Raw genomic sequence first — 27,184 nt, 5'->3', positions numbered from 1 at the left:
CCATTTCGGACACCCACTCAACCGCAGATGGAACCCTCACCGCTCTCCAGTATCGGGGGATAATTGTTCTGGCCGCCACTAAGCAGAACCTCAGAATTCCCTTCTTTATGGTTGTTATAGACCCAGGAATCAATGAAAGGAGGGCAATTTGAGGGGATGGTTCACAGTGGACACCCGTCATCAAGCGAAAGGCATTAAAAACCGCACCCCAAAATGGACGCAGAAGCCTACAAGACCACCATATATGAAGCATAGACCCCTCCTCATTGTCGCATCTCCAGCATGTATTCGGGATTGCAGGATTGAATTTATGGAGAAGCACAGGACACCTATACCAGCGTGTTAAAATTTTATAATTTTTCTCTTGTGATCTGCAAGAGACAGAGATCTTGTGAGTAAGGGTAAAGATCTTCAGGCAGTCAGCTTCAGATAGGGTAGTCTGCAAGTCTCCCTCCCATGCTGTAATAAATCTAGGGGTGTCAATAGATACCGTTTCCAGGATCAAATTCTAAAGCAAGGAGACTGTGTGGGTAGGGCCCTCTGTAAACAGCATCAAGGACTCAAATTGGGTCGGTCTGTTAAAAGAAATACCTGAGAGGAAGTCCTTCAACTGGGTGAATTCAAACCAAGACCGTGGCCTGCCATGGCATATGTCCCCTAACTCCCCCACATCGGAGAGCCCAAAGAGCCTGTCTGCCACCTGTCCCAATCTCACCCGGTCATCAGACCTCCAACATAAAAACGTAGTCCTATCCAAGGCTGGGGGGAAATCAATGTTGTCGAAGAGGGGGCTTAATCTGCACGGTGTATTATTAAGTTTCAGTTTCCCCCGATTTCTATCCCAAAATCTCAGCACTATCTGGGTAAGTGGTGGAAAGTCTGAGATTGGGGGCCTAGAATTGGCACCACACCATGGTGCCCAATATAGAGAGCCAGGGGAGAGAAGTTTTTCTATAGTCACCCATTGTTTGTGCAGGTCATTATATCTCCAGTCAACCAATCTAGACAAGAGAATAGCTTGATAGTATCGCTTGAAATTAGGGAGACCTGTGCCCCCCTGTGTCTTGGATCTAGTCAAAACCGAGAGCCTAATTCGGGGTCTACGAGCGCCCCAAACAAAACTATTGATAGCAGATTGTAAACGATTAAAAAAATAATCAGGTATTGCTATTGGGGCAGTTTGAAAAAGATAAAGGAAACGAGGGAGAATATCCATTTTAATAACGTTTATACAGCCGAACCATGAAAGCTGAGGTCTACTGTATTTTTTAAGATCCAAAAACGTTTTGTGTAAAAGTGGGACATAGTTCAATGAAAACAGGTCTACCCAATCTCTGGGGATCCAAACTCCCAGGTACTTTATTGCTTTATCCTCCCATTTAAATGGGAAGGAAGTTTGAAGTCTCCAAACTAAATCGTCAGGGAGAGATATATTTAGGGCCTCTGTCTTGGAATAGTTAACTTTAAAATTAGATACTTCTCCAAACCGTTGGAACTCTCTCATCAGCACTGGGAAGGCAATGATCGGATTAGTGATATAAATCAAAAGGTCATCTGCATAGATGGACAATTTAAAATGATTCTGACCAACATTGACGCCTCTGATATCTCATGCATTCCTCAGTGCTACTGCTAGATGCTCCATTGCAATGATGTAGAGTAAAGGAGAAAGAGGGCACCCCTGTCTTGTGCCATTAGCTACATGAAAAGGGGATGAGAAAATACCATTAACTTTAAGTCGGGCTGTGGGACCCAGATATAGTGCCATATTCCTACCTAGCATGTCCGGACCCAACCCAAGTTGTGTCAAGGCAGATCTCAGAAAGCTCCACCCCAAGCGACCAAACGCCTTTTCTGCGTCAATAGATAATAGACATGCTGGGATCTTATGTTTACGCATATGGGAGGTAAGGAGCAATGTTTTTATAGTATTATCTCTAGCCTCTCTGCTGTGTACAAATCCAGCCTGATCTCCATGAATAGAGCTAGGAAGTAGAGAGCTTAATCTGTTTGCAATAGCTTTGGCATATACTTTTACATCTACGTTAATTAGGGAGATAGGCCGATAATTTGCGCATACCAAGGGGTCCTTTCCTGGTTTGGGAATAACGACAATCGTGGCAGCAAAGGTTTGAGGGGCAAAATAGCAATTTTCAGACATGGAATTGAAGAGCTTCGTCATAAATGATATTAAATTTGGTGCAAATAACTTATAAAAATTAGCCGGGAATCCATCCGGGCCGGGGCTTCTGCCATTTGCCAAAGACTTGACCGTATCCAGTACCTCCTGTTCTGAGAACGGGGACTCAAGGGCCACCACGTCCACAGATGGCAGAGGGGGAATCGGAGTGCAATTTACATAATCATCCACTCTTTCCTGGAAGTCGGACATGGCCATGTCTGCCAAAGGTCCCCTAAGGTTGTAAAGGGAGTTGTAATAATCCCTAAATGAGTCTACAATCTCCAGAGGGGAATAAAAAGATTTACCTGATTTAGATTTAATGATAGGTATATAGGTAGTAGGAATTCGAGGATGTAAAAATCGTGCGAAAGCTCTACCAGGCTTGTCTGAGTATTCATATAGATATCTACGGAAGCGGTCTCTCTGTCTCGCTGTTGCTGTATCTAGCAATGAGCTCAAGTCAGTTCTAGCTTTCAGCAGATCAATCATGACCTGTGGATTATGTGATCTTTTGTGATCCAACTCAAAAGCCTGAATACGTGTCAGCAGATTAGTAATGGCAGAAGCCCTATCCTTCTTCGATCGTGCCCCTTGTTGGATGAGTACACCCCATATGACTCCCTTTAGGGCCTCCCATTGAAATGGCAAAGCTGTGGGGTCATCTTTATGAATATTGGAGAAATCTGAGATTGCTGTCCTGATTACCTATTGGCAAGTGGGATTTTTAAGAAGCCCCGGGTGCAAGGAACAAAGTCAACTCGCTCGATGAGAGTTCTGGTAATGTCAAGGATAGTAAGACTGGGGCATGGTCTGACCAAATCATTGGGTCAATTTGTGTCAACGGGTGAAAAGAGAGCAGTCTGTGACTAATTAAAAAATAATCTATTCTGCTATATGAATCATGTACCGAGGAGTAAAAAGTATAGTCACGTGTGGAGGGGTGGGTCAGTCTCCAGACATCGACCAACCTAGATTCCGTTAGTTTAGCTCTCAGGCTCTCCAACTGGGAGGGGGGACTGCCGACCTACCCGTAGATGAGTCCAGGACCCGATCCAGCGTGAAATTGAGGTCTCCTCCGACTTTTAGAGCACCCTCGGCGAATGCTGTAAGGTCGCGTAAGTATGCTTTACAAGTTCTAATCTGATCCTGGTTAGGGAGATAAAAGTTAGCGATGGTAAATACATCTCTGATCATTTTAATCTTTAGAAACAAATACCTTCCTTGCGTTTCAGGTTTAGAGGCAAGTACTTGAGCCTGTAGCGATTTGTGTAGGGCAATACTGACCCCTTTAGATTTTGAGTCTGGGTTGCCGCTGTGGAACCAATGTGAGTAAAATTTATGGTTGAGTGACGGTATCCGATCTGACCTAAAGTGTGTCTCCTGAAGAAGTAATATATGAACCCGTTTCTTATGCATATGGTAAAGAACCTGTAAGCGTTTTTTCTGGGGTATTAAACCCTCTAATGTTCAGAGAACAAAGTTTCAAAGTGGACATCGTAGATTAATACGAGAATCAGTGGTGGGACCGAGTGGTGGTATGAGGTGAAGAGGTATTGGGTGTAGAAGAGTAAGCCCTTAAGAAAGAAGATATGGAAGAAAATTCAGTAGGAAGATTAGAAAGGTCAGAATATGTATAGAAGGTTCAGACGGAGAAAGAAATTCCGTCTTATTAGACCACAGGTAGCTACACCTATGGACTAAGATTAAACAGAGAAATCTCTGTAAGTAGTGTCAAAGACACACCCTAACTTGGGAGGTGACTGTACCCTAAAACACGAGCAATCAGCCAGGCCCCCACAGCAAATTAGTTATACATGTTAATTAATTTATGCAACTAAACAAATCCAGTGCCCCAGACTTATCAAAATTCCCCTTAACACTAAATAAAACCAGAGGCAACTAAAAGGTGGTGGAAATCCCTGTGGACTATTTACTAGACATAATAAGCCAATACAATGCATAGTGAGGTTCCACCCAAGGACTGCAAAGCCCCCCATAAGAAATCTATTAATATTAAAATTAATAAACTCCGACATGAGGAAAGAGACAATGGAGATAGCGAGTGACTACGATAGGACAGACTCCTAAGGCCCAGGAGTCACCAGAGGGACCAGTGGAGTCACTGCGTGGGTATCTTCTACTCTTCCTCACAGTTCCCATTGTCTCTCTCCCACCTCTCCTTGCTCCTCCGAACACAAAAGAGGATAAACGGGGCCACTCTCCCAGGGTGACTGGTGGCAACCCCAGAGACGATGAGAAAATCCAGAAGATCCAATGGCGATCTCAGGGTCACCGTGCCAGTGTCCCCACAAGCATGAAGCTGAAAGGGGTATCCCCACTTGTAAGTAATGTTCTTCGCACGCAGAGCCTCCAAAAGAGGTCGCAGAGCCCTTCTTTTAGCCAGGGTTATAGGGGAGAGGTCCGCTAGAAGTTGAATATTTGTGCCATTAAGGTCTATGGCATCGTTCTCTCTAGCTTTACGCATAATGTCTTCCTTAATTTGGAAGAAGTGGATCCTGCAAATGACGTCTCTAGGTCTAGATGAGTCAGGGTGTTTGGAGCCCAAGGATCGGTGAGCTCTGTCCAGCTCGAGATGTTCTTCCATGGATCTACTCAGCAATGAGTTGAAAAGGTGCTGTAGGGCTGAGTTCAGGTCCCGTGGAGCCACCGACTCCGGGAGACCTTGGAGTCTAATGTTATTTCTCCGATTTCTGTTTTCGGAGTCTTCTAGCATATCCAGAACTAGATCAAAATTCTGGGAGTGCTGATCCAAAAGATGCTGCTGGGTGTGGAGCTGGGTAGATAGTTCATCCACTTTAGCTTCAAGTGCAGTGACGGCAGAGTTTATATTAGAAACATCCTCTTTGAGGTAGCCAATTTCCCCCTTGCATACAGCCTCCAATCGCTGGATATAACCCTCTATATCTTAGTGGGGATGGCACTTAAATGGGCCCATAATTCCCCAGCTTTCATAGTCAGGAGCGAGGGATCACCGAGGTTTGCAAAGTTAATAAGGGTCCCAGGGCCATCCTGGGTAATCATACTGCTATTCTCAGTTATGCCAGCTTCAGATGCAAGGGGTCCCAGAACAGTGCTGCTTGTAGCTCCTGCACTCCTCAGAGATTCAGTTGGGGTAGAGGAATGGGTTAACTGAGTAGCTACTGAAGCTGACTTGGAGGGGGAGGGGTGGGACCCGGAGCTCTCCCCTCTCTGCATGCCTGCATTGCTACTGTCTCTAACACAGGATCCCACTTGGACTGCCTCCCACTTTCCCTGTGTCTGTCTTCCCGGAGTGCGGCCTTTTGGCACCCATTTTGATCTATAAATATCTCCATGTACCAGTCTGTGAAACCTATTGTTTTTTTGTTTTTTTTACACTTGATAAATATGCCAGTACAGCATTGAAAAGTAAAGTGGACAATAAAAACCTTCTAATGAATATTGCAGCAAGAGACTTCTTTCCAACAGCGCAGCCAATTTTTAAACGTGTTTTTATTCTGCTTTGGGAATAATTGTATCTGACTGATTTTTAGTAAATATTCCAGCATGTCCACCCCTTCCTATTGGGCCACACAAGATTTTACTATAATCCTCAGAGGGATTATTAAAAAACTTTTTATATGTTTTATCATCATTTAGAAGGGTTTTATTTAATACTTATATTATTCCTTATCTAAAACAAATACACATCCTCCTTTACCTGATTGGCTATTCAACACTTTATAACTCTCTCCTTCACCATCCACTGCCCCCTCCGACCTCCGTCATCTCTGCTGAGGAGTTTGCCACACACTTCAAAAACAAGATTGACCAAACATGGCAAGTCTTTATTGCCCAACCACCACAACTCCTTTGTTTTCCACACCATTGCCCTTCCCCCATAACCAGCCTTCCCAACATCACGGAAAGAGACCTTACTCGTCTCCTCTCCAAATCACACCTCACCACTTGAGCACTCGACACCATCCCATCCCACCTCCTCCTCAACCTCACTCCCACACTCATCCCATCCCTAACCCATCTCTTCAACCTATCACTAACTTCTGGTACCTTCCCCGCTGCCTTCAAACTTGCCACAATCACGCCCATCCTCCAAAAGCCATCCCTCGACCCAACCGCCTTGTCCAGCTATCGCCCCATATCGCTGCTCCCATTTGCCTCCAAACTCCTTGAGCAACACGATCACGCTGAACTTTCCTCCCACTTCTCATCTAACTCTCTCTATTCGACAACCGACAATGCGGCTTATGCCCCCACCATTCCACCGAAGCTGCCCTTACCAAAATCACCAATGACTTACTTACAGCCAAAGCTAACAGACAATTCTCTGTGCTTCTTCTTCTTGACCTGTCCTCTGCTTTCGATACAGTTGACCCCTGCCTCCTACTACAGATCCTCTCTTCATTTGGCATCAAAGACCTTGCCCTATCTTGGATCTCCTCATACCTTTCTAACCGCACATTTAGCGTCTCCCACTCCCACACTACCTCCTCACCACGTCTTTTCCCTGTTGAAGTCCCTCAAGGCTCTGTCCCAGGACCCCTACTTTTCTCAATCTATACCCTTGGCTTCCAGTAACATCTATACACTGATGACACCCAGATCTACCTCTCTGGCCCAGATGTCACCTTTCTGATGTCCAGAATCCCAGCATGTCTAGCAGCCAGATCCTCCTCCTTCTCCTCCCGCTTCCTCAAGCTCAATGTAGACAAAACTGAACTCATCATCTTTCCCCCCATCTCGCATATCTTTCCCACCTGATCTTTCTATCACAATAAATGACATCACTCTTTCCCCTGTACCAACAATCCGCTGCCTCCGAGTAACCCTTAACTCTGCCCTGTCCTTCAAACCCCACATCCAAGCTCTCGCCACCTCCTGTCACCTCCAACTCAAAAATATTTCCAGAATCCGTCCTTTCCTCAACCCTCAATCTACTAAACTACTTGTGCATGCCCTCATCATCTCCTGCCTCGACTACTGCAACATCCTCCTCTGTGGCCTACCTGCTAACACTCTCACACCCCTCCAGTTCATCCTCAACTCTGCTGCGCGAATGGTTCATCTCTTGCCTCGCTACTCCTCTGCTACCCCCCTTTACAAATCCCTTCACTGGCTCCCAATTGCCCAGCGTATCCAGTTCAAACTACTAACACTGACATACAAAGCCATCCATAATCTCTCTCCTCTGTACATCTCTGAACTAATCTCCCGATACATTCCCTTACGTAATCTCCAGTCCTCCCAAGACCTCCTTCTCTCCTCCACACTTATTCGTTCCTCGCCCAATCGCCTCCATGATCCTTCAGACGGAACCTGAAAACCCATCTTTTCAAACAAGCTTACAGCCTGCCATGACCTTGCTTGCTGCCACCTCAACAACACCGGAGCTACTGCAACCCCCCCAACCTACTGTCTCCTTCCCCGTTCCTGTAGAATGTAAGCCTGCAAGGGCAGGGTCCTCTTCCTTCTGTAACAGTCTATCATTGTTAGTTTGTTTACTGTAAGTGATATCTGTATTTGGTATGTAACCCCTTCTGATGTACAGCACCATGGAATTAATGGCGCTATATAAATAAATAATAATAATTGGTGAATCACAATGGGGAATCACTCCTGGAGTGGAGTTTGGACTTCATCGATCGGCTCTGGCTGTGGCCAGTGATATGGAGGTGGGTGAAGGTAGGGAAAATTAGTAGGTAGGAAACAGAAGAAAGGGTACGGGGGAAAGTGTCAGGAGGCCTAGTCCTGATCTGGCACAACCTAGTAAATATGCCTATTTAGCTGAGATTAGGGATGTAAGCCCAAGACTAGGATCACTACAGCAGTTGTTGCTCCTAGCAACCAGGAAAATGACTGCTGTAGGAAGGAGGGAAATAGGAGGACAGCAAAGGCCAGACAGATGTTGGTGGCAGGCAGAGTCGGACTGGCCTGGCAGGGTACCAGTGGAATGCCCGGTGGGTCCCAGAGAAAGAAGAAAGGAGAAGAAGAGAGGAAAACATTTTTTTTTTAGGGCCGCGGGCCCTTTAAAAGCGCGGGAGGCAGGGGCGCACGCACAAATGCACGCAGACCTCACACGCCGTGATGACCATGGCCGGCGGCACCACTTGGCGCACCTAGGCAAGTGCTGCGGCCCCAGGGGGATGGGACACCGGCAAGCTATTGGGCCCATGAGTCGGGGGAGGGAGAGACCCCCTCCCCCGGAGGGAGAACCCCCCCGCCGCCTCCTCAGATACGCACACCTCTCTTCATTCCTCGCAGCTCCAGTGACATCAGCGTCTTCTGATTTTGACGCCTCAGGGAAAAGGGCGAGGTGACGTCACTACGACCTCTGCTCTGAGCACTGCAGAGTCAGAAGACACGCTGAGTACACCGGACCTACAGGGAACAAGAGAGGTGAGTATTTGATTTTTTTTTTTTATGTATGCAGCATGACTACATGTGGCCCAGAATACAGCATGACTACATGGGGCCCAGTAAACAGCATGACTACATGGGGCCCAGTATACAGCATGACTACATGGGGCCCAGTATACAGCATGACTACATGGGGCTCAGCATACAGCATGACTACATGGTGCCCAGTATACAGCATGAGTACATGGGGCCCATAATTCTGTATGGAGGACCATTACATCGGGCTCATAATTCTGTATGGAGGACCATTACATGGGGCTTATAGTTCTGTATGGAGAACCATTACATGGGGCCCATAATTCTGTATGAAGGACCATTACATGGGGCCCATAATTCTGTATGGAGGTGGTCACTGTATTACCTGTATATACCTGTATTACAGAAGATACAGATATTCTGTATATGCTGTAATGTCACCGGTGATCACTGTATTATCTGTACACTGAAACTATATACAGAACTCCTGAGTATAATGACACCGGTGATCACTGTATTAACTGTACACTGACATGATATACAGAGCTCTTGTGTATAATGTTACCAGTGGTAATATCAGTGTTATTAGTATTGTGTTTTTTATTAATGATCAGTATTGTATTACTCGGTCACTATGAGGTGGTAATATATGATCTGGTCATGGTGTGGCGGTATTTGTTCCTTGTATGTGATATTATTCAGTCACTATGTAGAGGTAATATATGGTCTGGTCATGGTGTGGCTGTATCAATTGCCTGTATGTGGTATTTGGTCACTATGTGGTCTGGTCATGGTGTGGCGGTATTTGTTCCTTGTATGTGGTATTATTCGGCCGCTATGTGATGGTAATATGTTGTCTGGTCACGGTGTGACGGTATTTATCCCTTGTATGTGGTGGTATTGGTCTTGGTATAGTGGATTGTGTTGTGTATGGCGGCCATTTCTTCTCTCTGATATCAATAAGAGGAAGATTCTTGATTTCCAATAGAGATTAAATACTTGGATGTTTAACCCCTCCCTGTCCTGTGACTATTACACAGTAGCAAATATGCATTTACAGGTGTTCTATGGTAAAAACAAGTAATCACCTATTCTAAGGCCCCGTTCACACATTCAGTATCTGGTCAGTATTTTACCTCAGTATTTGTAAGCCAAAACCAGGAGTGGGTGATAAATGCAGAAGTGGTGACGAGTTTCTATTAGACTTTTCCTCTGATTGTTCCACTTCTGGTTTTGGCTTACACAGTACTGAATGTGTGAACGTGGTCAAAGGAAAAATGTTATTGATTGGTGGGGTGGTGACTGCTGGGACCTGCACTGATCTGCAAAATGTGGAGCTTTTATCCCCATTACTATGGAGCGGCATGTATGACTTGACCACTGATCCATTCATTCCCTAAGGGGCTCCACTTGGCTTTTTCTGGAAGCCCCCAAAGAAGATGAATGGAGCTGCAGTCAGACATCCCACTTGCTGCTCCATTTTAAAATGGGGATAAAAGTGTCCTGTTGGGGATAAAACTTCCCCATTCTTCTGATCGGTGCGGTTTCCAATGCTCAGATTCTACCGATCAGTAATTTATCTCCTACCTAACCTGTGGATCGGTGATGATTTGTTTTCATCAAAGAACCCTTTAATGCAAACTACCATAACTGTACATCCCAGTTACAGTGGCGCACGGTAGATGTGCAGGAGCCGCCTTTGATTTACAGTCCACGCTCCACTATAACGGGGATAACGGCTAACAGGTATTTGCATATAGCGATAGGGTGGGCCTCTATGGTCAATTCCCCCTGTGGGTTCCAGACACTCCAGTTCAACCCTGGTGGTAGGAGACTCTATAATTAGATGAACAGACATGGTCATCTACATCCGAGACTGTGAATGCCAAACAGTGTGTTATCTGCCGGGTGCTCGGGTCCGGCATATTGCGGGTCAGATAGAAAAATTTATGTGTGGGACTGGGGGAAAAACCAGGAGGTCAGGGTACACATTGGTACCAATGATAAAGTCAGAGGGAGATGTAAGGTCCATTAAAATGGACTGGGAGAGAAGCTGAAGTCCAGGACCTCCAAGGTGTCTTTTTAAGAAATACTGGTGGAGTCACGATCATCACTAGAAAGACAGCAGAAGATTAGGAAGATAAATAAGTGGCTTAGAAATTGGTGAAGGAGAGGGTTGGGTTCATGGAGAATTGGCTCGACTTCAATGTCGGCTACAATATGTACAGTAAGGACAGGCTGCAATGGTCAGAAAAATTAAGGGAAGAGGTTAGTCTAGCAGACTTGGTAACTGGGAATACTGAACATAAATGGGGCATGTCTAAAGATATACTACTAAAATCCTGTAGAAAACGTATATCCTCTGGTAAGAAAGTGTACAGGAGTAAAAATATACCATTATGGTTCAATAGGATAGTACAAGTTATTATAAAACAATAACAAAGGGCATTCTAAAAACCTTGAAAGCCGAGTAGTCAAAAATAGCATCCAGGAGTATAAAGCTCTCAATATTGTAAATTTAAAAAAGAAATCAGGCTACAAAGTTGGCTACAGAGAAACAAATCACCAATGATATTATAATAAATCACAACATTTTGAAAAAATATCTAAATGCCAAAAAGAAAAAATCTTATCTACCCTTAAAAGATGTTAAGTAGATAATTATAGAGGACAAAGAAAAGGCTGAGATATTAACTCCTTTACTCTCCAAGCTTGTTTTCACCTTCAAGACCAGGCCAAATTTTACAGTTCTCAAAAGATTGACCGTCACTTCCAAAACAGAAAACTGGTGTGTACAGATGCTTACTAACAGTAGCCATCTCCATATATAACCAACAAATAAAGTAGCACTCTGTAGCGCTATAGTATGCAAACATGAAATATATGAAATTTGAATTGCATTACTGCTGCAGAAAATAGAAATAAGAATTCTCATTTAACACATAAATTGGCCAAAATTCCAAGTGCGGTGAAATTGCAAAAAAGTGCAATACCACAGTTGTTTTTATTTATTTTTTTTAACCACGTTCACTGAATGCTAAAACTGACCTGCCATTATTATTCTCCAGGTCATTACGAGTTCGTAGACACCAAACTTGTATAGATTCTTTTTTATTTAAGTGGTGAAAAAAAATTCCAAAGTTTGTTAAAAAAATATATATATATAACGCCATTTTCTAAGACCTGTAGTGTCTCCATTTTTTGGGTTCTGGGGCTGGGTGAGTACTTATTTTGTGTGGACAGAGCTGTATTTTTATTGATAACATTTTGGGGTAGATCCGATGTTTTGATCGCCCGTTATTGCATTTTATTGCAATTTTGCGGCGAACAAAAAACTTAATTCTGATGTTTAGAATTTTTTTCTCGTTACGCCGTTTACCGATCGGATTAATTCTTCTTTTATATTGATAGATCGGGCGATTCTGAACGCGGCGATACCAAATATGTGTATGTAGGTTTTTTTTTATTATTATTTTATTTTGAATGGGGCGAAAGGGGGGTGATTTAAACTTTTATATATATATTTTTTTTTTTTATATTTTTAAAAACTTTTTTTTTCAATTTTTGCTTGCTTCTATAGTCTCCATAGGAGACTAGAAGCAGCAACTGTCCGATCACCTCTGCTACATACAGATGATCAGCAGATCACCTGTATGTAGCAGAAATGGTCCTGTGCTATGAGCACCGACCACTAGGTGGCGCTCATAGCAACCAGCTCATGACAACCACAGGCGTCTGCTGCAGGCCCTGGGTTGTCATGCCCACCCATCGGTGACCCGTGATCACGTGACGGGGTCACCGATGGGCGGGGTAAGTGACGCGCTTCCAGCGCGGCGCTGTTAAATGCCGCTGTCAGAGATTCACAGCGGCATTTAACATGTTAACAGCCGCGGGTGGATCGCGATTCCACCCGCGGCTGTTGCGGTCACATGTCAGCTGTAATAATCAGCTGACATGTGCTCGTTCAGTGCGGGCTCAGCGCCGGAGCCCTCACTGAACCGGGGGATTACAGCCTGTGCGTACCAATAGGTCACAGGCTGTAAAGGGGTTAATGTGATGAATGGCGCCAGAGAGATCCCGCGGAATCCCACCGCTGCCACCACTTGTGAAAGAACCACACCTCGCCACCCGCCTGACGTCATAATTACGTCAGACGGATCACATGATACGGATCTGCCCTTTGCACCAACATGACGTTCCACACCCCCCGCGGGGACGTGTAAGGTCAGATTGGCACAGTTTTACATACACACCCCCCATCCACACGGGTACAGGAAGGCAGGGAGTGAGAAGAGGTGGCCCACTCAGTCACTGACGTGGCACCACACTCGCTCACACCCCTGACAGGCTGAGAGGCCCCTTCACTAGCCCCAGTGAAGTGGAACCTTGTCAGCCTGGTAGAGCTGCCACTAGTTCCTATTAAATATAATTCCCATTAGCGGACCGGGGGATTATATCGGGCCAGGAATCAGCCCCGGTAGCGTGTTTGTTGGACCGAACAATGGAAATAAGAGTTCGTGGATCGAGATAAAAGAGCAGCCCAAGGTTAAATTATATATTTAATCGCCTTAAGGGCACACTACACAATACATTAAATACATAAGGGTTATACATACATAATGATCAGAGATGCAAACAATAGTAGTGGTACAAAAGGTATAAGCAGTTATTAAGAGTCATTTACCAGTCAGATGGAAGGCCTGGCTTGCGGGGAAGGGGCTGCCACATGGGAGGCTTGTGGTCTCCTTTGTTGCAGGACTTCTCCCACACGACCTGTTGTCCTGACCTCCCAGGAAAAAAAACACTGAGCTAGGGCTGCTGGAGCTCTTAGCCCCTATGGGTCACCCCCCTCCCTCCTCCTGCCCCCTAGCTGGACCTAAATCTCCATCCCTGGCCTCTCTCAGCTAAAAACTCCAAAAAGTAAAATGGGATATACTTCCTTAATGGACGGATCTAGGGAGCTGGTTCTGGTGTCATCGGCTCCAGCCAGGCCCCTGCTACGCGGGGAGACCAAACACAGTGGCCCTAGAGGTTTCTGAAAGGCTGTGCCGTGTATCTCCTCATCCCTATGTGCTAGACTGTGCTGGAAGCTAGGGTGACATTCCTCCTGTTCATTTGATTCCAAAAAATTATTTGGTGAATCGCTGGGATGCATCGTATTCCTATAACTTGGTATTGAATTATACTTGTCTGACACAAAGGACATGCCACATGGCTGGGTTCCACAGGGGGTCTTCCTGAGGCAGCTCCACAGCAAAAGGTGGGGGGTTTGTCACTTTACTGTCCCTCAGCCCCCTCCCTTCTTGTTTAGCTGTAAAAGTGTCCGGTTACAGCTGTACATTGTAGACCTCTATAATCCCCTGCAAAACAGGGCACAATGATTGACATGGGATTATCATGAATATTCTTCACAGTTAAATTTTATAATTCTGACTACTGTCACTTAATGAGGTAATATTTCTGGAACGCTTGAACGGATCCCACTGATAGTGGCAAAATTTGTTCGATATGACTTGTGTTTATTTGTAAAAAAAAACAACAACAACGGAAATTTGGCGAAAGTTTAGCAATTTTCAAACTTTTCATTTTTATGCCCTTAAATCAGAATTATGTCAAACAAAATAATTAATAAATAATATTTCCCACATGTCTACTTTACATCAGCACGATTTGTTAGGAAGTTATAAGGGTGAAAAATTGACCATCGATTTCCCATTTTTCCAACAAAATTTACAAAACCATTTTTTTAGGGACCACGCCACATTTGAAGTGACATTGGGGGGGCCTATATGACAGAAAATATCCAAAAGTGACACCATTCTAAGAACTGCACCCCTCAAGGTACTCAAAACCAAATTTAAGAAGTTTGTTAACCCTTCAAGTGCTTCACTGGAATTAATGGAAAGTGGAAGGAAAAAAATAAACATCTAACTTTTTTCACAAAAATGTTACTTTAGACACAATTTTCTTTACTTTGACAAGGGTAACATGAGAAAATGGACCACAAAATTTGTTGTGCAATTTCTCCTGAACACGCCGATACCCTACACATGGAGAAAAACTATTGTATGGGAAAAGGGCAGGGCTTGGAAGGGAAGGAGCACCATTTAATTTTTTTAATGCAAAATTTGCTGGAATAATCAGCAGACGCCATGTAGCATTTGAAGAGCCCCTGATATGCCTAAACAGTGGAAACACCCCACCATTTTGGAAACTTGACCCCTCAGGAAACATATATATGTGTGGTGAGCACCTTGAACTCCGAGGTGCTTCACAGAAGTTTATAACGTAGAGCCGTGAAAATAAAAAAAATGTTCTTTTAGCCCCAATATTTTTTATTTTCACAAGGGTAACAGGAGAAAATGGGCCGCCAAAATTTGTTGTGCAATTTCTTCCGAGTACGCAGATACCCCATATGTAGGGTAAAAATACTGTTCTGCGGGTGTCGTCACATTTGGAGAGCCACTGATGTGCCTGAACAGTGGAAAAACCACACAAGTGACCTCATTTTGGAAACTACACCCCGCAAGGAATTTATCTAGATGTGTGGTGAGAACCTTGAACCTACAGGTGCTTTACATAATTTTATAACATTGATCTGTGAAAATTGTTTTAGCCCCACATTTTTTAATTTCTAAGAGGATAGCAGGAGAAAATGGACCCCAAAACTTGTTGTGCAATTTCTCCTAAGTACACCGATAACCCACATGTGGTCGAAAACGACTTTGGAGGCACAGTGCCAAGTTCAGAAGGGAAGAAGCACCATATATATTGGACTTCAGATTTTGTTGGACTGGTTTGAGGATGTCATGTCACATTGACAGAGCCCCTGAGGTGGCAGAACACAGAACCCACCATTCGAGACCCCACTATACCTTTCAATGAATTAATCTAGGGGTGCAGTGATCATATTGACACCACTGGTGGGTCACAGAATTTTATACCATTGGGCAGCGAAGAAAAAAATAATTACATTTTTACCATCAAAATTGCACCAACATTTGTCCCACAATTTCTGTTGAATGGAGACATACCCCATATGTGGCTGTACAGTACTTCTTAGCCATACGGTGAAACTCGGGGGGACGGAGCACTATTTGCCTGCTGGAGCGCAAATTTTTCTAGGATAGTAGGGGCTCTGTATGTGGAGTCCGCATAAGTGCTAGAAGAGCAGAATCCCCCTCAAGTGATCCCATTTTGGAAATTATACCCGTTTTGTGAATTTATATACAGGTGTAGTGACGATTTTGACTCCATGAGAGTTTTCCAGAAACAAGCAGCAGTGGATGTATCAATACGTCCAAGGTCGTAAAGGGGTTAAACAGGCACTTTTCATCTGTGTACTCAATGAATGGGCTGTGCCAGTGTAATGCACACGCCCGGGCTGAGTGGCGTGTGTGTGTGTATGTAGTGATTCCACTGTGCCATGAACCGGAGAGTGCCTGGAGGGGCGTAACTAAGTATCTGCCCGATCCGACCAAGGTCGCACGACGGCATACGACGCCAGTGCACCAGGGAGGAACCGGGCAGAGGGACCAGGTGCTACTCCAGGTCAGACCCCGGACACGGCTGTTGACCCACACAGGAGAATACTGGAACAGGCAGGTTAGGCTGGCACACAGACTGGTGGGTATAGGCAGACACGGCTGGAATACAGACAGGTGGATGCTGGCGAGCACGACTGGTATGCAGGCAGGGAGGTACTGGCTGGTATGACAGGCTGGAGCACAGAGTGGATAGGACCCAGTACAGATTGGGACTTAGGAACAGAACCGCAGAAGCAGTGGACAAACACAGCAGAGTGAGACCGCCCGGAGCGGCGAGCAAGAGCGGAGCAAGACGAGACAGCCAGTAGCGGTGAGCGAGAGTAGAGCAGGACAAGACCGCCTGGAACGGTGAGCGAGAGTACAGCAGGACAAGACTGCCGGAGCAGTGAGCAAAGGAGTCAGAGCAGAGCGAGACTGCCGGAGCAGTGAGCAAAGGAGTCAGAGCAGAGCGAGACTGCCGGAGCAGTGAGCAAAGGAGTCAGAGCGGAGAGAGACTGCTGGAGCAGTGAGCAAAGGAGTCAGAGCGGAGCGAGACTGCCGGAGCAGTGAGCAAAGAGTCAGAGCGGAGCGAGACTGCCGGAGCAGGGAGCAAAGGGTCAGAGCGGAGCGAGACTGCCGGAGCAGTGAGCAAAGGGTCAGAGCGGAGCGAGACTGCCGGAGCAGTGAGCAAAGGGTCAGAGCGGAGCGAGACTGCCGGAGCAGTGAGCAAAGGGTCAGAGCGAAGCGAGACTGCCGGAGCAGTGAGCAAAGGGTCAGAGCGGAGCGAGACTGCCGAAGCAGTGAGCAAAGGGTCAGAGCGGAGCGAGACTGCTGGAGCAGTGAGCAAAGGGTCAGAGCGGAGCGAGACTGCCGGAGCAGTGAGCAAAGGGTCAGAGCGAGACTGCCGGAGCAGTGAGCAAAGGGTCAGAGCGGAGCGAGACTGCCGGAGCAGTGTGCAAAGGGTCAGAGCGGAGCAAGACTTCCGGAGCAGTGAGCAAAGGGTCAGAGCAGGCTAGAACCGCCGGAGCGGTGAGCAAGGCAGAGCAGGCTAGAACCGCCGGAGCGGTGAGCAAGGCAGAGCAGGGGGGACAGGGCTCTGTACACATGGAACAGATAGGAAGGGAACGGCAGAACGAGATACCCACAGGGTACTTGCAGTGAAGTAGCGAGTGGACCACAAACTCACAAACGGGAGTACAGGGACAACGAGTAGGAGTTAGGTACGAGTTCAGACTCTGCAGAAAAAGGAAAGGTACGGACATAGAGAAAAACAGGAAACAGGCTAGAAGAGTATTAAGACAAGAACAGACACAGTAGCAAGATACAGGAGCGGGTCTAGGTATGCAGCCCCTAGAAGGAGGAAGGAACAGGCTATTAGCGTGTTCAGACAGGACAGACGAGACACAGGAGCGGGTCTAGGTATGCAGCCCCTAGAGGGCGGAAGGAACAGGCTAGGAGCCAGTTCAGACAGGCCGGGAAATACAGCCTCCAGGAAAGGCAGGCAAGCAAACACAGAAAGGGACCTGGCACATTCAGAGTGAAAGAGCACACTGAATGAAACACAATGCTCAGGCAGGGTTTCCTGGGAGGAGCTGGGTTAAATACCAAGTGACAGACAGCAATAGGCTGAGGACGCACAAAGGGTGTGCCCGCAGCAGGTACAAGAAACAGGAAGTGATCGGGCACCGCCCTTAAGCAGCAGAAACAGAGGCAAGCAAACAGCATGGAGGGAAGCCAGGCTAGCAGACTGGACTTGAGATCAAGTGAGCGCTCTTGCACAGTGGGAGATGGACCACTATGCAAGGACGCCGCCAGGTATGTTACAGTACCCCCCCCTTACGCCCCCTCTTCTTCAGGCCTGCCAGAATGTTCCGCAGGGAATTCGAGGGCCAATCCTTCACTTCAAGGAGATCACTTCCACTGTTCACAGGAAAAACTGGTCTCATCTGATTAGCTAGGATGCTACCTCCTGTCCAGCCATCCTCAGCAACAGACGAAACGGGTGGAGTACCAGGAACAGTACACAAGGAAGTCTCTCTCCACATATTTTCAGGTGGCACCCCAGAGGGTTCAAGAGACAACTGGAAGTCCTCCGCCGGGTTGGAGGGGTGCAGAGACTCGGGGGTAACCTCTGCTTCGGAGTACACAAGATCGGACTCGCTGGAAGAAGCGGGCGAGGTATCAGGTACTGAGTATAGGAGAGTCTCTGTCCATTCGCTATCAGGTAGCACCCCGAAGGGTTCAGGAGACAACTGGAGGTTCTCCGCCTGGTCGGAGGGGTGTAGAGACTCGGGGATAACCTCTGCTTCGGAGTACACTAGGTCGGACTCACTGGACGAAGCGGCCGAGGTATCAGGTACAGAGTATAGGGAAGACTCTGTCCATTCGCTACCAGGTAGCACCCCGAAGGGTTCTGGAGACAACTGGAGGTCCTCCGCCTGGTCGGAGGAGTGTAGAGACTCGGGGGTAACTACCGCTTTAAGGTACCCATTGTCAAGCTCACAGGACGGAGCGGACGAAGTATGGGGTACCGGGTGTAGGGAAGTCTCTCTCCATTTGTCATCAAGTGGTATTCCGGAGGATTCAGGAGGCAACAGGGGGTCCTCCGCCAGGTAGTGGAGGTGCACAGACTCGGAGGTAATCACTGCTTCGGAGCACCCTTGGACAGGCTCATCGGTTAAAGTGGGTGAAGTATCAGATACCGGGTGCAGGCAGTCCTCCTGTGTGGATTCTGGGTGGGCAGTAGTCTCTTCGGGCAGGAGAACTGGTGCGCTACCCACGCACATTACCCGTCGGGGCTGCTCCGGGATACCGGAAAATGAAGCTTCAGCAGGAACCTCAAGGTTGGGATCAGGAGGTCTTTGGGAGGACAGACCCTGGCGTGACGGCTTGCCTCTGCGCCTAGCACGTCTGGACTGCCTCTTGAGGTTGGGAGAAGTATTCCGGAGAGCGTAGTCATCCTGTGTGGATTCTGGGTGGGCAGTAGTCTCATTGGGCTGGAGGACTATTGCGCTACCCACACACATTACCCATCGGGGCTGCTCCGGGATTTTGGGAAGTGAAGCTTCAGCAGGGGTCTTCGGGTTAGGGTCATCGAAGACCATTAGAAAGGCCACCAGGAAGGCCTGAAGGTCCAGGAGGATAGGATCCTGTGTTTCCCATAGGGGGTTGATCCATTCTAAGGCATCACCCGCTAGGTTAGACATAATGAATCCCACCTTAACCCGATCGGTGGGAAAACAAAGAGGGTAGAACTTGAAGTGTTGCAAGCATTGCTCCACAAATGCACGGCTTTGTTTTGGATCCCCATAATACCGCGGCGGATCCGTAGGAACGAGTGCTGATAGATCCATCTGGACGGTTGCGTAATTCGCCTGGAACTCAGCTGGTAGCAAAAAAAAAAAAATTTCCTCTAGATGCACATATTCGCTGGAAAAAGTCTCAGAGAGCGAAGGCCGTGGAGCTCAATGGGAACCATGGCCTGAGCATGCTGTAATGCACACGCCCGGGCTGAGTGGCGTGTGCGTGTGTATGTAGTGATTCCACTGTGCCATGAACCGGAGAGTGCCTGGAGGGGCGTAACTAAGTATCTGCCCGATCCGACCAAGGTCGCACGACGGCATACGACGCCAGTGCACCAGGGAGGAACCGGGCAGAGGGACCAGGTGCTACTCCAGGTCAAACCCTGGACACGGCTGTTGACCCACACAGGGGAATACTGGAACAGGCAGGTTAGGCTGGCACACAGACTGGTGGATATAGGCAGACACGGCTGGAATACAGACGGGTGGATGCTGGCGAGCACGACTGGTATGCAGGCAGGGAGGTACTGGCTGGTATGACAGGTTGGAGCACAGAATGGATAGGATCCAGTTCAGACTGGGACTCAGGAACAGAACCGCAGAAGCAGCGGACAAACACAGCAGAGTGAGACCGCCCGGAGCGGCGAGCAAGAGCAGAGCAAGACGAGACCGCCAGTAGCGGTGAGCGAGAGTAGAGCAGGACAAGACCGCCTGGAGCGGTGAGCAAAGGGTCAGAGCAGAGCGAGACTGCCGGAGCAGTGAGCAAAGGAGTCAGAGTGGAGCGAGACTGCCGGAGCAGTGAGAAAAGGAGTCAGAGCGGAGCGAGACTGCCGGAGCAGTGAGCAAAGGGTCAGAGCGGAGCGAGACTGCCGGAGCAGTGAGAAAAGGAGTCAGAGCGGAGCGAGACTGCCGGAGCAGTGAGAAAAGGAGTTAGAGCGGAGCGAGACTGCCGGAGCAGTGAGAAAAGGAGTCAGAGCGGAGCGAGACTGCCGGAGCAGTGAGAAAAGGAGTCAGAGCGGAGCGAGACTGCCGGAGCAGTGAGCAAAGGGTCAGAGCGGAGCGAGACTGCCGGAGCAGTGAGCAAAGGGTCAGAGCGGAGCGAGACTGCCGGAGCAGTGAGCAAAGGGTCAGAGCGGAGCAAGACGGCCGGAGCAGTGAGCAAAGGGTCAGAGCAGGCCAGAACCGCTGGAGCGGTGAGCAAAGGCAGAGCAGGCTAGAACCGCCGGAGCGGTGAGCAAGGCAGAGCAGGCTAGAACCGCCAGAGCGGTGAGCAAGGCAGAGCAGGCTAGAACCACCGGAGCGGTGAGCAAGGCAGAGCAGGCAAGAACCGCCGGAGCGGTGAGCAAGGCAGAGCAGGGGAGACAGGGCTCTGTACACACGGAACAGATAGGAAGGGAACGGCAGAACCAGATACCCACAGGGTACTTGCAGTGAAGTAGCGAGTGGACCACAAACTCACAAACGGGAGTACAGGGACAACGAGTAGGAGTTAGGTACGAGTTCAGACTCTGCAGAAAAAGGAAAGGTACGGATATAGAGAAAAACAGGAAACAGGCTAGAAGAGTATTAAGACAAGAACAGACACAGTAGCAAGATACAGGAGCGGGTCTAGGTATGCAGCCTCTAGAAGGCGGAAGGAACAGGCTAGGAGCGTGTTCAGACAGGACAGACAAGACACAGGAGCGGGTCTAGGTATGCAGCCCCTAGAGGGCGGAAGGAACAGGCCTGGAAATACAGCCTCCAGGAAAGGCAGGCAAGCAAACACAGAAAGGGACCTGGCACATTCAGAGTGAAAGAGCACACTGAATGAAACACAATGCTCAGGCAGGGTTTCCTGGGAGGAGCTGGGTTAAATACCAAGTGACAGACAGCAATAGGCTGAGGACGCACAAGGGGTGTGCCCGCAGCAGGTACAAGAAACAGGAAGTGATCGGGCGTCGCCCTTAAGCAGCAGAAACAGAGGCAAGCAAACAGCATGGAGGGAAGCCAGGCTAGCAGACTGGACTGGAGATCAAGTGCGCGCTCTTGCACAGTGGGAGATGGACCACTATGCAAGGACGCCGCCAGGTATGTTACAGCCAGGTATCATTCAGCAAGGCAGAAATCAAAGTTTACCACCTGATATAACTAACATAAGGAGAAGTACGGCTGCAAATTAAATACTTGCAAAGCCCGAGGCCAGGATGACATTCATCCATTGATATTGAGCTCAGTAATTGACAGACTGCTGTAACTTATATTCTTATACACTTTTGTAACAGATTGGTACCACAAGATTCTAGAACATTCAATGAGGTACCGATATTTAAGAAAGGTCAACAAGTGGGTCTAGGCAATTATAAGAAAGCATTATAAGAGATGACCGGCAGAAATATATTGCAGAGAATAATATAATTGACAACCAGCACGGATTCATGAAAGATAAGTTGTGTCTAACCAACATGTTGGGTTTCTATGAGGAGGTAAGTGCAAATCTGGATGTTGGTAATGCGGCTGATGTGATTTACTGTATCTGGACTTTGCAAAGGCATTCGATACTGTACCACATAACAGCTTTATACTGAAGCTACAGAAGCAAGGACTTGGGGGAACTATATGCAGATTGTAAAAAAAAAAACTGGATACGAAACAAGAAAGAAAAAGTTGTTAAAAATGGTACATCCTCTAAATGGGATATAGTCAGCAGTGGGGACCGCAGGGATCTGTGCTAGGACAAATTCTTTTAAACCTCTTTATTAATGACCTTGGTGATGGGATTGAGAGTAAAGTGTCAGTCTTTGCTGACGACACCAAACTATGTAGGATATTAAAATCTCAGTTCAACCTTACAATATTGCAAAACGATCTGGATAAGATGACTGAATGGGCAATCACTTGGCAGATGAGGTTTAATATACATAAATGTAGAGTAATGCACCTAGGACGGAGTAATTATATTGCTGCATATACATTAAATGGGAGTATACTCGGGACTACAGAACAGGAGAAGGACTTGGGTATTCTGGTTACAAGTAAACTGAGCAGCATTACTGAATGTCAAGCAGCAGCCACAAAAGCAAACAAGATTTTAGGATGTTTAAAAAGAGAGATAAAATCCCGCGATCCCAAGGTACTGTTACCTCTTTATGAATCACTGGTGAGGCCACATCTAGAATATGGCATCCAGTTGTGGGCTTTATTTTAAAAAGGATATTCAGAAGTTAGAGTCAGCCCAAAGGCAGCAACTAAATTATTACAAGGGATGGAGGCCTCTCATATGATGAGAGGTTGAAAAAGTTGAGCTTGCTTAGCTTACAAAAACGACGCCTCAGAGGAGATCTCATTTACATGTATAAATATATGTGTGGTCAGTACAAACCACTAGCACATGACTTATTCCTTCCAAAGATAATAGTAAGGACCAATGGGCATTACTTACTGGTCCAAAGATGATTTTGCCAGCTAAATAGGAAAGGATTCTTTACTGTCTTATCTGGTCGGCATTCCACAGTCTGACTGCTCCTGAATGTAATGTCAGACACAGTTCAGCCTTTTATATATGGCTGGATACTTTTCTCACAACAAATGGCATTGTGGGTAATAAATAATTTAGTGATGGAGAATGTAGAACTGTTGGAGAAAGGTCGAACTTGATGGAGCTCAGTCTTTTTTCAACCCATCTAATGCATCATTCACACGTCTGTGTTTAAACACATATGGGAAAAAATGGTCCTGGTGTAATCAGAGTTTTGCATTAGTGTGAGATCCGTGTGTTAGTTTTTTACCATAAGGGTAATCAGTGTTTCTCACGGATGAGCTTCTCCTCTCCTCTGCAATGTTAAATATGGGCGGAGTGCTGTACCCAAGCATATTAATGGAAAGTTGAGTGGAAGGAAAAAGTGTGGTAGAAAAAGGTGCACAAGCAACTGGGATAACCACAGCCTTGAAAAGATTGCTAAGAAAAGGCCATTCAAAAATTTGGGGGGAGATTCAAAAGGAGTGGACTGCTACTGGAGTCATTGCTTCAAGAGCCATCACACACAGACGTATCCAGGACATGGGCTACAAGTGTTGCATTCCTTGTGTCAAGCCACTCATGACCAATAGATAACGCCAGAAGCGTCTTACCTGGGCCAAGGAGAAAAAGACCTGGACTGTTACTCAGTGGTCCAAGGTGTTGTTTTCAGATGAAAGTAAATTTTACACTACTTTTGGAAATCAAGGTCCCAGAGTCTGGAGGAAGAGTGGAGAGGCACACAATCCAAGCTGCTTAAGGTCTAGTGTGAAGTTTCCACAATCAGTGATGGTTTGGGGAGCCATGTCATCTACTGGTGTAGGTCCACTGTGTTTTATCAAGACCAAAGTCAGTGCAGCCGTCTACCAGGAAATTTTAGAGCACTTCATGCTTCTCTCTGTCGACAAGCTTTTTAGAGATGGAAATTTCATTCTCCAGCAGGACTTGGCACCTGTCCACACTGCCAAAAGTACCAGTACCTGGTTTACAAACAACAGTATCACTGTGCTTGATTGGCCAGCAAACTCGTCTGACCTTAACCCCATAGAGAATCTATTATAGATAATCTATGGGGTATTGTCAAGAGGAAGATGAGAGACACCAGATTCAACAATGCAGACGAGCTGAAGGCTGCTATCAAAGCAACCTGGGCTTCCATAACACCTCAGCAGTGCCACAGGCTGATCACCTCCGTGCCACACCACATCGATGCAGTAGTTGATGCAAAAGGAGCCTCGACCAAGTATTGAGGGCATTTACTGAACATACATTTCAGTAGGCCAACATTTCGGATTCTAAAAACACTTTTCAAGCTGTTGTTATAAAGTATTCTAATTTACTGAGATAATGACTTTTGTGTTTTCATTGGCTGCAATCCATAATCATCAACATTAACAGAAATAAACACTTGAAATAGATGACTCTGTGTGTAATGACTCTATATAATATGGGAGTTTCACTTTTTGTATTGAAGAACTGAAATAAATTAACTTTTTGATGATATTCTAATTTAGTGAGAAGCACCTGTACGTGCAGTATCTGTGAAAAAAACGGATGCAACAACACGGCCGTGTGAATGAGGCCTAACTGTGTAACTATTATTAGTGTGAGATTCCCTCAGGACGTCATGTGGCCTCTTGTGAGTTCGGTCTCGCGTTTATTAATTCCCGATGATTTAAGGCAGCTGGAAAGAGCGACTCCATCACGTTACACCAGAGTCTGAACAGCAGCCAAAGCTGCAACCCGGGACCGTATGAGGTAAGAAGAGGGGTTCTCTTATCACAGGGGGTCCGGAGATCAAAACCATCAATAATAGCACCGATATCCCTCAATAAGTCTTGTAATACAGAGACGGCAACCTCATCCTGACAGGAAAGGAGGTTTCTCCGGTAAAAAAGGGGTTAACGTCCACATACCTCCACCTGCAGAGCCACCACCACATATATGGCTGTTCTGTGCGCACAGGACCTGTGATGAGGTCATAGGAGGGGAGGAGTCAGGGGTCACATGATCAGGGGCCTCAGTGGATGCAGGACTCTGCTGTGCTGGTTGTCATGGTGCTGGATGAGGGGAAGGTTATGTGTGGGGTCAGGAGGGGTTTACAGTGTGGATGTAGCAGAGCCGCGTGTGTACGAGGTGTACGGAGCGGAGCCGCGTGTGTACGAGGTGTACGGAGCGGAGCCGTGTGTGTACGAGGTGTACGGAGCGGAGCCGTGTGTGTACGAGGTGTACGGAGCGGAGCCGCGCGTGTACGAGGTGTACGGAGCGGAGCCGTGTGTGTACGAGGTGTACGGAGCGGAGCCGCGCGTGTACGAGGTGTACGGAGCGGAGCCGTGCGTGTACGAGGTGTACGGAGCGGAGCCGCGCGTGTACGAGGTGTACGGAGCGGAGCCGCGCGTGTACGAGGTGTACGGAGCGGAGCCGCGCGTGTACGAGGTGTACGGAGCGGAGCCGCGCGTGTACGAGGTGTACGGAGCGGAGCCGCGCGTGTACGAGGTGTACGGAGCGGAGCCGCGCGTGTACGAGGTGTGCGGAGCGGAGCCGCGCGTGTACGAGGTGTGCGGAGCGGAGCCGCGCGTGTACGAGGTGTACGGAGCGGAGCCGCGTGTGTACGAGGCGTCCGGAGCGGAGCCGCGTGTGTACGAGGTGTACGGAGAGGAGCCGCGTGTGTACCAGGTGTACGGAGAGGAGCCGCGTGTGTACGAGGTGTACGGAGCGGAGCCGCGTGTGTACGAGGTGTACGGAGCGGAGCCGCGTGTGTACGAGGTGTACGGATCACTATATAAGGAGGGGAGCCGCGTGTGTACGAGGTGTACGGAGCGGAGCCGCGTGTGTACGAGGCGTACGGAGCGGAGCCGCATGTGCACGAGGCGTACGGAGCGGAGCCGCGTGTGTACGAAGTGTATGGATCACTATATAAGGAGGGAAGCCACGCGTGTACGAGGTGAACGGAGCACTATATAAGGAGGGGAGCCGTTCTTGTACGAGGCGTACGGAGCGGAGCCGCGCGTGTACGAGGCGTACGGAGCGGAGCCGCACGTGTACTAGGCGTACGGAGCGGAGCCGCATGTGTACGAGGTGTACGGAGCACTATATAAGGAGGGGAGCCGCGTGTGTACGCGGTGTCCGGAGCGGAGCCGCGCGTGTACGAGGTGTACAGAGCACTATATATGGAGCGAAGCCGCGTGTGTACGAAGCGGAGCCGCGCGTGTACGAGGCGTACGGAGCGGACCCGCGTGTATACGAGGTGTACAGAGCACTATATATGGAGCAAAGCCGCGCGTGTACGAGGCGTACTGAGCGGAGCCGCACGTGTACTAGGCGTACGGAGTGGAGCCGCACGTGTACTAGGCGTACGGAGCGGAGCCGCACGTGTACGAGGTGTACGGAGCACTATATAAGGAGGGGAGCCGCGTGTGTACGAGGTGTCCGGAGCGGAGTCGCGCGTGTACGAGGTGTACAGAGCACTATATATGGATCGAAGCCGCGTGTGTACGAGGTGTACGAAGCGGAGCCGCGCGTGTACGAGGTGTACGGAGCGGAGCCGCGTGTGTACGAAGTGTACGGAGCACTATATAAGGAGGGGAGCCGCGTGTGTACGAGGTGTACGGAGCACTATATATGGAGTGGAGCCGCATATGTGCGAGGTGTACGGAGCACTATATATGGAGTGGAGCTGTGTGTGTACAAGGTGTACGGAGTGGAGCCGCGTGTGTACGAGGTGTATGGAGCGGAGCCGCGTGTGTACGAAGTGTACGGAGCACTATATAAGGAGGGGAGCCGCGTGTGTACGAGGTGTACGGAGCACTATATATGGAGTGGAGCCGCATATGTGCAAGGTGTACGGAGCACTATATATGGAGTGGAGCTGTGTGTGTACGAGGTGTACGGAGTGGAGCCGCGTGTGTACGAGGTGTACGGAGCACTATATATGGAGCGGAGCCGCGTGTGTACGACGTGTACGGAGTGGAGCCGCGTGTGTACGACATGTATGGAGTGGAGCCGCGTGTGTACGACGTGTACAGAGCGGAGCCACGTGTGTATGATGTGTACAGAGCGGAGTCGCGTGTGTATGACGTGTACGGAGCGGAGCCGTGTGTGTACGAGGTGTACGGTGCTCTATATATGGAGTGGAGCCGTGTGTACAACAGATACAAAACAGAACCGTGCATATTTAACCCCTTAATGACAATACGCATTAAAACGGCGGCCGTTAAGGGGCGTTTTTCCCTTATTGCCGTTTTAAAACGGTGATCAGGGATAAGGCTGTTGCGCACAAATGAATAAC

The 27,184-nt window shown here is 47.9% G+C and overlaps 1 protein-coding gene across 3 annotated transcripts in view; it reads right to left on the bottom strand.

The window, feature by feature from the left end:
- LOC141271904 (uncharacterized) overlaps window positions 1-24,887 on the bottom strand; it is a 90,321-nt gene extending 65,434 nt beyond the window's left edge. For 2 of the 3 annotated variants that reach the window (XM_073682126.1, XM_073682128.1), the window contains exon 1: window positions 24,813-24,887. The gene's annotated coding sequence lies outside the window, so the exon portion shown is untranslated. The remainder of the gene's footprint in view (window positions 1-24,812) is intronic. The other variant, XM_073682127.1, reaches the window with a different exon arrangement.
- Between the last annotated feature and the right edge of the window lie 2,297 nt (window positions 24,888-27,184).

Source organism: Phyllobates terribilis, unplaced genomic scaffold (genome assembly GCF_046119375.1).
Source record: "Phyllobates terribilis strain yellow unplaced genomic scaffold, ASM4611937v1 Scaffold_5__5_contigs__length_657084704, whole genome shotgun sequence".
Lineage (NCBI taxonomy): Eukaryota > Metazoa > Chordata > Amphibia > Anura > Dendrobatidae > Phyllobates > Phyllobates terribilis.
This window is presented reverse-complemented; position numbering and strand designations above follow the sequence as displayed.